Source organism: Pteropus alecto, unplaced genomic scaffold (genome assembly GCF_000325575.1).
Source record: "Pteropus alecto unplaced genomic scaffold, ASM32557v1 scaffold13, whole genome shotgun sequence".
NCBI classification, from domain to species: Eukaryota; Metazoa; Chordata; class Mammalia; order Chiroptera; family Pteropodidae; genus Pteropus; species Pteropus alecto.
The window spans coordinates 3,419,945-3,431,591 of NW_006434373.1; positions in this window are offsets into that span (position 1 = coordinate 3,419,945).

Sequence of the window (11,647 nt, forward strand, 5' to 3'; positions counted from 1 at the left end):
TTATGAATGAGAAAAACTACTGACAGGATTAGAACATCACCATTTTACCACTCGAATAAAGAGTTAAATGTTGTTATGTTAGAGTTGGCCATTATAGCAACTCTGTCAAATTCTCTCTGCGTTCTGGTTCCAGTATCCATTTAGTCACATTCTAGATCCAGCAGCAGATGGCCCAAGTGGTCAGTTAAGCCTTTCCAAGTTTTATATGCTGAACACAGGTGAGATGCTCTGAAATCTGGACCCTGGGAAGGTTCACAACTCACTCTCTGGTATCCCCATATGGGGGCAAGCTGCCCACTTGCACAGTATGGATAGGATAGAGAGAGGAGGACCTCTGGGGCTTGAGGTTGAGCCCTTTGCTGTCGCTGCCTCCATAGCTGTTGTTGCCCCTGCTTCTCAGAACTGGTAACTCGAACTCACCAGGTCTTGGGACCACAATTCTGAAACAAGTCATGAATCTTATCCCTCCTGATATAATATAGTATATAGACTCTATAGTATTTAAAATGTAATCCAAGATTGTAAACTCCATAAAGATAGATATTCTATCTTTCATTCTCTGTTTTCTCTCATACCACTTCTAAATGACTGTGAACACTGTGGGCATTTAATTACTATTTCAGAAATAATGGTTGAGGGAACTTTCTACTGAAATCATGTAAATCTTGCTGAAATTACTTCTTGTTTTCACTGTTCCAATTTGCTTCCTTCGCCAACTGAGATCAATTGATAACTAGGAACATTGAATGTAATTCTATCAACCTATAAGACTTTCTGGTTGTCATTTTTAAAACTGAAAATAAGCTCTTTCAATTCTGTTATGGCCATTCCCAGGCTTTTATATCTTTGTCCATTAAAGTATATGGCTTGAGTGTTCTGATCATTTGCAGATTCCATGTTTGCAAATCAGCCTACTCACTGAAATGCATTTGTAACCCGCAACTCACACTCCTGGAGCTTTTTTTGGTCATTCCCAGACAGGCACAGAGCAGCCAAATATTTGAGTTGCTCGTGGTAAACTCCCAGCTGAGGTTGAACAAGGCGACGCTTTGCCTTCCTATTTCAGCACTGGTAGTGTAAACATGTACATTTTGTAATCTATTTAGTGCCATGTTTTTCACATTTTTTGTGCTTTTTTGAGGCAACTTTGCTGTTTAAAACAGCCCCCATGCATAGTGCTAACGCGCTGTCTAGTGTTCCTAAGTGCAAGACGGCTGTGATGTGCCTTATGGAGAAAACACGTGTTAGATAAGCTTCCTTCAGGCATGAGTTACAGTGCTGTCGGTCATGAGTTCAATGTTAACGAATGTTAAGTATATATTAAATAAGGTATCTTTAAACAGAAACACACATAAACAAGGTTATGTGTCTGTTGGTTGATAAAAATATTATGACCAGAGACTCGCAGGAACTTAACCCTATATTTTGCCAGGAACAGTGGTTCAGTATTTGCTAATTCAGTGTTCTTGGTGACTTGTAAAACATGACTATCATGAATAACAAAAATTGACTATACTTCATACATACATCACTATTTTTCTTGCTTCGATTCTCCTATTCCTCATATTGCTTTTCTATGTAGGTGATTGTGTTTGTAAATTAAAGTAACTTTAAATGACACAAAAGAGATAAATTTATAGCAGCTAAAATCCAAACTAGAGGGGCAAGAAGTTGTGCCTGACACCACAGATCCAGGTACAAAATAAGCTATGGCTCATCAAGTGAGGACGCTGTACCAGGCCCCGTATACAGGGTACTCACTTGATGAGACTTACGTGTTCATAAATAACCCTATGAGGTGAAAATCACCATCTTTGGTGATTTGTGTTTGCAAACATCGACGTTTTGATGCGGGGTAAATTCCCAAGGTGACACAATGAGAAAGTCAGAATTGGATTTTAAACCCTGGTCTATCTAATTCCAGAGTCCCTAAACCATCTACACCCATCTCCAAGGTATGAAGAAATTAAAACAATTTCCTTCCTGGGGATGTCTCTTCCCATAGATTAATACCACCACGTCAGTAACCTCCAGCTTATAAAACTAAAAATATTTATATATAGTAATTACTTGAACATGTCAGTTGCTCAGTGCCTTGAAGTATGGTAAGGTGTGTGCTCATGCCCACGTGTGTGTGTGTGTGTGTGTGTGTGTGTGTGTGTGTTTGTGTGTGTGAGCGCGCACATGAGAGAGAGGGACTAAAAGAGAAACAGATACTTTCGCAGTTTCTTCTCACCTTCTCCCTTCATTTCTCATCCTCGTTTACTTAAGAAAAAAAATGTGTGAAAATTATCCAGAATTTATTTTTCTTTAGATTTTGGCACCAAGTAAACCAAACTGGACATGTTGTGACTACCGCATCTCCCTTTCAGACTCGCTTTGATAATAGCTTCCTGTCATGCACTGTCCACATGCACCTAGACATGTGGCTCTTTAACAAATCAAAGTTCTTTTGAACACCCTCCTACTTCCTATCAAACTCTCTTTACCTCAGTGGTACAGCAGAAATAAAAACCCCAAAAGATTTAATTATTAAAATAAGAACAGTAAGATCAAGGCTTTTCTCTTCAACACTGCAGACATAACTAAAACTGGCTGCACCCAAGCAACTCATGTCACTTTTCACAATGCATTCCTTATAAGATATATATAGAGAAAAGTTTTGTCTTTTATCTTTTTCAAAAGAAAGAGAAAGAGAAAAAGCTATTGTGCTCACAAAATCACCTTACGTGAGTTGCCTACTTCATGTTATATGTTGGAGCCAATGCAATCACTTAGAGAGTTCAAAAGGCACCAAAGAAAGCATGCGAATGTGAACATATGCCTCCAAGGAGTCCAGCCTGACAACACGGAGGAATGAAAAGCCATTTGGTGAAGCTCATTCTCAAAGATCATGAGTGTACAAGCTGTGGTACCCTTCGCAAAGGGAGAGTTGTGCTGTTTTATCTTCTTAGTCACGCTGCTTACACCTCATATAGTCTTCCATGCATTGGCTGTTTGGAGTGGAGACATCCTCCCCTGCACCAGGAAGGAATAGAAGCTCCAGGACAGCTTGACTCTTACTGCTGTCCCACTTCTGCTTAAAGTTTGGCACATGGCAGATGCCCCATAACTATACGTCGAATGGAAGATCATCAAAAACAATGTCAGGAAACATGAAGAGATGGTCTGTTTTAGAGCACACGCTGGAAGAGAAAATGAAGTGCAGCCCATCAACTTGCTATTGAACTGCCACCGGCTAATTAATTTCAGCCTCAGATGGTCTGGGTGTAAAGTAAGTCATTTAGTCACTTAGTCCTATATAACTCAAAAGAGAAGTGTGAAAATTTTTAATTGGTCTGGAAAGCTACTTGTGGAAACCTCTGTTCATTTATTGTAATGGCTGATACGAGGATTCTAGAAAATTGGTGGATAATTTTAGACCAATTCTCTTATGATTAATTTGAACCCAGTTTTAGGTATTGCATGAATAAAAGAACAATATCATCTTTTTTTCTTATCTCATAATAATCTCATGAAGAAACATGAGGAAAAATCAATTAACTATATATAATATCTGTAAAATTTGTAGGTAGAGTAATGAATGAGAAGCAGTGACTTTTGTAGAGGAAAAATATTATTTTGTCTCTTCTGTTCTTTGTTATTGCCATGATTAGATACGCTTTTAAAATAAAACATATATATTAAATCATTTTATAAGAGTCTTTCAGTAAAAGGGAAACATCTATTACATCCAAATATAGGCAGTAGTATTTTAATTTATAATGTATCAGACAGTATTTGCCTCCTATCCCCATAAAGCATGAGTAAAGATAAGAACTGAGATAAAGTAACATATCAGATACTGTACTTTACCCTTCACTCCAAAGGACAAATCTAGTTCTTACAAAGAATATTTCCCCTATAAGATAATGCAGCTTCTTTTTTTATAAGATGAGTAAACATCGCTAATGTACTAATACCCTCTTGACAATACACTGGTTTTATGCTGGCTCTTAATGTTTGTGGCTAAAATCAAGCTGCTATTTCTTCATGATTACAGCACTTTACGTCATCAGCTTTACGAGGTAACTGACGTCAATCTGAAACTGATTAATAGCCAGTGATTAAAAATAAATTGTTTTTGAATAGGATGCCATTGGAATAGCATCTAAAATATGCCCAGAAATCATAAAGAGGGGCCGCCAGTGCCAGTGTCTGTCTGCATTTACGATGAGGCATTCTTTCATCACTCTTCTTGATCTTTAAAGCCTTCTAGAAAACACAATTTCTGTGAAATCTAGGTTGTCAGCATGAAAAGAAAGTTGGCAGAACACAGGGTTCCGTTGCTAAGTGATCCTTGGCAAATATGATGCATGTACATTATGGCATTTGATGACACCTTCAGGAGAGGAGAGATTCCAATTTGATAGAAATGCACAATTTCCAAGAGATGGGTGGAAGTCATCAGGGACGAGGTGGGGGAGTTCATCCTGCCTGTCTGTCTGAGAACCCTAAACCTAAGGTCATCTCAATTGGGAAATAGAATTAAGTTCTACTTAATATTTAGAGTCTAAGTACTTTCTGCCCATGTCTACTCTTGCCTAACCTTTATAAGAGTGATGGTTCTGCTGTGTTCCATTTATCATTGTCAAAAGGGAAAATTAGTAATAGCCATATGCCCAGGTGAACAACAGTTTACAAGGCTTCTTGAGGGCAATAGAAGAGGAAAAAAAATTATTTACCACCACCGCATGTACCATAGGGAAAACATCCAATAAAATGCCAGGGGTCTTGTGATTTGAGTACCAAGTTCCATTCAGTTAGACTGGAAGAGGCTCTGAGATCAGCTGGTCCAATCTCCTATTTTACGTATAAGAAGACTGAGGTGCAAAGGTGTTAATGGATGGCCCATAGTTGGTCATAAGGGTAACCGATGATCTACTAGGACCTGAGTTTGGTTTATAAACCTCTGCAGGGCATCCCTCAGTACATGGTAACGTCTCTGTGTAAACCATCGGATGAAATGTAGACGTTGATCTTTGAAAATCGCAGAATCTTAATTTATTATTACTTTAATTTCAGTGAAAGTTACCCTTTATGATCCAGCAAAGGTATGTTGCAAATGAGAGAAACAAGAATGAAAAATCTGATGACAGCATTGCCAGCTCACTTAGTAGAGTTTCTGCGACTGCTCACATGAGCTCTGTTCTCTCAGCTGGTTTGGTTGTGGATATTTTCTCTTGATTTTAACTCAATGAATCATATTTTCTGTGCCAGTTGTTCTCAGTGAGAATCGACACCTTCATCCAGGTAGTCTCATTGCCTGACAGAGATACCCATGATGTCAATATGATTCTTTTTGTAATTTTTTTTTATATTAACATTATATTCTTAGTTATATCTGCTTCCATATAACTGTTGCGTGTTCATACTGTGAGATGGTCACCAGGATGATCAGCAATCAGGAAACTTCACAAGTCTGACTTGACATTTGCAACACTGATGAGAGAGAACATTTCGGAACAATATATTATTGTGAAATGAAGACATTCTCTAGTAAAACAACATGAGCCTGACAGTTAAAAATTGCTTGGTTAGGTGTATGTTCAACATTCATATCATTTTGATGGGGACTTCTCTACCAGGTGTAAAAGAACAGCATAACTGAAAGCTTCCTATATTCCTTAATCCTCCACAATTGACACTCCTAAAGTTGTGGTGTTAACAAATGAGAAAATCCCCAATGTAAGGATTTTTTAAGGCGGTTTCAGAGTTTAAGATTCCTTGAGACTTACAAGCTCATTCTCTGGATGCATTTAGACCTAATTGGGTTGGAAGCCTGTCTGCTACCCACTAGCTGTAAAACTGGACATGTGACAATCTTTCTAAGTTTCAGTCAAAACTCATTTGTAAAATGTGGAAAATAAAACTAGCTACCTCTCAAGTTTATTATAAGAATTAAATGAGATAATATGTGCAAAGTGCTTAGTACAATAAATACACGTTTTTATTTCTTCATCTGTAGAATTAGAATAATAAAATAGATACCTCTGAGGACTGTCGTAAGAATTAAATGAAATATGTTGGTAAAGTGCCTAGAATATGATCAATAACTATAACTGAGATAGATAGCAATAATAACAAACCTCCATTTTAGTAAATTAAAAAGATTTTGGAGTCCATATCAATATCACAAAAGTCTTCAATTCCACCCTCACTATCTAGATTTCTGTTGATCCAGATTATCTCTTTTGTAAGGAGGCTTACCCAAGATGAGATTTCTGGAAGAAAAGTGTGCCTAACTTGAAAATATGTATTTAGCAGAGTCCAGCTTATGGGGCCTTCATTCCAAAGTCCCTGAGATCTGTTTCCATATCACTCATATCTGACCTAAATCTATGTGATCATGTTATACAAGCTATACATTTTATACCAACAAAAAGGCACATCATATTTTGAGAGTATACTCTTTTTCCTGAGCAAGTTAATGAAAATTATGGTATAATATAGCGTCCAAGTCAAATAATTTACTTTAGCAAAAGAAAACTGTAATTGGAATCAATTAATTTACCACTATTTTCAATTCACCCATCATATGCATTATCAGAACTTATAAAGATTATTTACCTGCATTCACAATTATTAAACAAAAGAAAGCAAGTTCTGTCATCACAGAAATCACTGGTTTTGTGCTTTGCCACACGAGAAAACAATTGCAAGTTTAAGGCCCAATCATCACTGCTAATTTAAAATTTCACAACGGAAATAAAACACTCAAAGATATTTATCCCTGAAGCAAAGACTTGAAAGTAAGCATCGCCATTTGCAGACATGATGAAACCAATTCTGAACCCTCACCTGTGAGGTGGGGAACATGAGAGGCATGCTGTTATAGTCCCATGTCCCATAGATTTTTGACTAGTCAAATCTCAAATTAAAATGAAGCAGAAGATATAAAATGCCCAAAAGTTCCACCAGAACATTTCCTAACAGCATTGGCAAAAAGAAAACTCTATGGAAGAGCCTTGAATATAATCTCTATGCCTTAAATTTGTTTTCTGAATAGAAGAAGCAAAGTGGTTGGAAGAGCTTTTAAGACAAACAACAACAGTAAAATCTCTGCATAGGTTCCAGCTTGTATCCATAATATAAGACAAAAGATCGAGGACAGATATTAAAGGACATGTCACCTTTGGCAAAGGATTTGGTTATTATGAAGATATCTTTATTTAGCGGCCCTTGATCCCTCTGTTTGAAGCTATTTTACGTTGCATTTGTGTGTGAGGAACGGAAGTTTCTAAGCAACCGCATTGTATGCTGACTATCTAATCCCTGTAAAATCAGGGTTTTATTTTTTTCCCCCCTAGAAAAATGCTATGTGTCTATTTCTTATAAACTGAATCCTTCAAGCATATGTTGCTTGGTTATCAGAGCTGTTTGGAATTGGTTGTATTTTCGACATCAAAGTGTGCAGGAGAGAGAAAAGATAAAGCCAAAGGGATAACAGACAGAGCTTAGATTGTTTTCCACTGCCCACATATGAAATACCTACAGCTCATTCCCATTTAATCCCCTATACTTACCAACAAATAGAAAAATCAAATGAATTTTCTTTTTCCACCCAACAAACCCATTGATGGATATGATGATAAACTGGCAAAGCATCTGATGCCCAGTGAGAATAACTGGTTTGGACTTGTGCAAACAATGTTCAACCAGGAGTGATGTTTTCTCAAAACAAGGCAGGGTGGCCAGTTTCTGTCATTTCCCTTCCGTTTGTTAATGAACAAATGAACAAGACTGTTTTTCTAAGTCTTCCAGTGAAGCTAGTTTTATCCCTTTGCATTTTCATATGCTATCTTCCTGAAAGATAATATCTGGTCGTTTTTGATATGACAGTGTTCAATTCATTATATTCTGCTTGCAAAACAGCACTATAAGACAATAATTATAAGAACAGTAGTAAACGGTGGCTCTTTTCTTAGCTCCTTAGAATTGAGTGTTAAATACTGAGAAGTTATACTTCTGTAGATGAGCACACAGATTGGCAAGATGCTCTAGGCTTACATCTCACATCTGCCTCTCATTACCTGTGTTTCTGGACAAGTTAGTCTATGTGTCTTTCTATTTCTTCTTTACAAAATGGAGCTAATAGCTTCTCTCTCATATTGTGACATAAATGCCCAACAAGTGTTACCTGTTATGTGAGATTCTGTGCTTAGCATCACGATTTCTCCACAAAACAGGTATTTATTTATATCAATAACGTGTTGAGGGTTTTATTTCCTAGAATTCTTTTACTTGTATTTGTTCACGAGATGACATATTTGAGAATGTCTGATCTCTATTTGTGAATCAGCCTTTGATATTATCGAAGTGTTCTTTGAACCATCTACTTTGAGAAAAATTTAGAAAGTGAAAAATCCAGGGCCCTGCTCTGCTTTAGAGAAGATAGGATGTGGCTGACTCGATTGTGACTTCTGTGGTCAGTGGTCCTTCCAGATGATTTTATATTTGATATAAACAGAAACTATTTCTACTTGCATTTGCACATGTTGGAGAACAGTTTGGTTCTGAGCAAGACCATATAGTGATGTGTTTTTTTTTGTCAACCTCTTTTCTCAGCTGCCCCTGTTTCACTCCCTTCTCTTTCAGCAGAACCTCCTCTACCAGAAGCAGAGTAACCAAGGAGAGACCATGATAGAATACTAAACAGAAAACAGCCAAAGGATTCAACCCTGGGTTCACTGCCAGGTCAGCTGGAAGCATAGAGAAGAAAAAAAGAAGCTCGGAGAATAATGAAGCTGGAAAGTATGGAACTTGGAACATGGACAGTCCTAAGTGGACATGTGCCAGTGAGTGTCTGAGGATGTGCTGTGCATGTGTGTGCCCCAGGAAGGAAGAAGAAAGAGACCTCAGTGATCTGATGTCCCCTGCAGAGCACACGGCTGTGAAGAGTCTTCTGAGATGCTCTACTTTGTCTTTGTGCACGTTAGTTTTTTTAACTTTGGTAGCACAAAATGTAGCCTAGAGGAGAGTAAAGAAATGCCTCCCTTGAATATCTAACATGCACAGTGTGTGCATTGTACACTTTCTGCTAAGACGCAGCAGGACTTGGGTAAGCGGTTGGGAGTGTGCAGGCAGCGGGCGTCAGAGAATAGATGGAGAAGCTTCTCGGTGTCAACAACATGTCTGTCTTTCCTATGCTTCTGTCAAGTCCTGGACTTGGTTATTCACGGACTTTTTCCCAACTTTTATCTGTGACACTGAGGAAAAGTACACAGCAACAAAATCAGTGACATGTTTGTAAGAGCAGAGCGAAGGTAGGAGAGGGTAAGAAAATGAGAGAAAGCATGTCCTGTCTGTTCCTCCATATTTCCACAGTCTCTGGTGCCCTGGGCCCCCTGCCTTCTCCATGTGCTGCTACAATCACTCCTTCCTTGAGTAACTGTCCCCTTGAGAGAAGGCCTGGTGCCATGGCTTTAACTAATGCCTGTAGGTTAGAGAGGAGGCCCCCGCAGTGAAGACAGTCTTGGGGTTGGAGAGCCCTGGTCATCATTTCCTCTCAGCTGTAGCACTGGGCTGAAATTCCACATGGAGGCCAGCTCCTCCCACTAACCTGGACCCCATTTTTCTCTCCATCTCCCTCTCTTCTTCCCCTCGCTAAGGCCTGCAGATCTTACAACAGAGTCCACTCCCCTGTGCCCTCAGCACTCCCAAGCTTCTGCTCTCTGATGACTAACGCCCCCATACCCCAACTCCGTAGCGCCCCTCAAAAATTCCAGCAGAAAACTCAGTGAAAGTGGTGTTGATGTGTGCTGCTGGCCCTTCATCCCTCGTTCCAGGCACCCACATCTGCTTCTCAAACACTGGTAGAAACTCAGTTAATGGTTGTGGAATCATTTTAGTTGGTCACAATCATTATGTTTTTAGTTAAATAGAATAGAATAGAAACAAAAGCCAGCATTTATTACATTCGATAAAGACAGGGATTAATGAAATTTTTTATTCCAGTGGGAATGTGTGTGTATATGAGTAGATGCATGCACACATGCAATTTTGCAGTGTGTAAAATGCATTTCTTATTGTGGGTCATAGTCTAGGAAATCACAGAGTTAGAGCAGAAGCTCCACAAGACCAGGACTGATGTGTAGTACATGCCCACCTTGCCTGGCACCAGTGTACACCTAATGCGAGCAGACGGAGAGTTGAACTATTCAGACATTGCAATTGAAATTGGCCTACAACTCTCCTCAAGACACTCTAAAAAGTCAATAATGGCTTCAGACTTACCAGATAAGGTGGCCTATTTTCAATCCTCACTTTATTTCATTTGATACTTGATAAACTCCTTGTTTATGATTGTACTTCCTTGATTTCTCTGCTTTGTGTTTTCTCATTTCCTTTGGTCTCTTCTTCTGCCTACCTTATAAAATAACTGTCTACCAGGCCATGATCTTTGGTGTTTTTCTCATTAATTAACAATCATGACTGTGCTTACTATGTTCAAACTAACTTTGTTGGACTTGGGTGTTTAAAATTCTGCATTTGATTACGTTGTTATAGTCTTATATAGTATGGCTTTCTGTTTATAAAATTAATATAATGGATAGAATACATGTGGTTATATAGTTTTCATAATTATGAATTCATAATTTCAAAATTTATTATATTGTATATAGAATTAGAAGGAAAGAGAGAGAGGCTCCCTGAAATTCTCTCATCAGAGATAAATATTTGTAAAAAAACACTTTGCACAGCATATATCGTGTTCCAACGAGCAATTTGTAATGATGTGTAACAAAAACACAAAACCATAATAGTGGGCCCTTTGGTGTAGGGCCCCATCTCCAGTCAGGAAAAACTTTCAAGGAATGACGTTTCTTGGAATTGATGGTTGGCCAGCTTGAAACTGTCTGGATAACCGAACACTCTTTGCTGAGGAGTTTTTAACACATCAGCATTGTTGTCTACGGTGGCCATGCAGGACAATTAAAACATTTCCATGCTGCACGTTCTGCTTTCAAAATTAATCATACCATCCAGAACTCTTCTCCAAGTCAGCCTTTCCTGTAGGTTCCACCGTGTAATTTTCTCTGCAGCTTGTTGTTCCTAATTCTATTGCTAAATTGATCTTTAGCATCACATTCAAGAAAAGGAAATGAAGCTTTTAAAATTTGCTATTGATTCAGAGAGCCCCTCTCATGGGTGTTGTCTATGGTCTCAGCAATTATATTTTTTATCTAAGACATTTTTACGTGAATAAAATAATCTCAGTTTCTTAAATGAGACTATTAAACTTTATTTTGCCCTGTTTCCCCAGGGCTGTGAGGTCCTTACACTGTGAGAACATTTTTGTTTGAACCCCCGATAAGAGCACAGCTTTTATTCTTATTGACTGACATCTGTGTTCTGAATGTTTCATGCCTGTGTTACGTGGACAAGACAAGGTGGTAGCTGAGCATTACCCTGAGGATGCCAGTCTGAATAGTTTAGAATCATGTGATAATTGCCAGCACAGAAACTGAGGGTCTCACTGTCTTGTTTATAAGGTCTTTGGATCTGTAGCTCTTTCCCACCAACCTACATCCTAATGAGAACAACAGGTTAGTTACTCCAATGCCAATTCTTGCAAATCCATATGTACTAGCATTTTTCATCTATG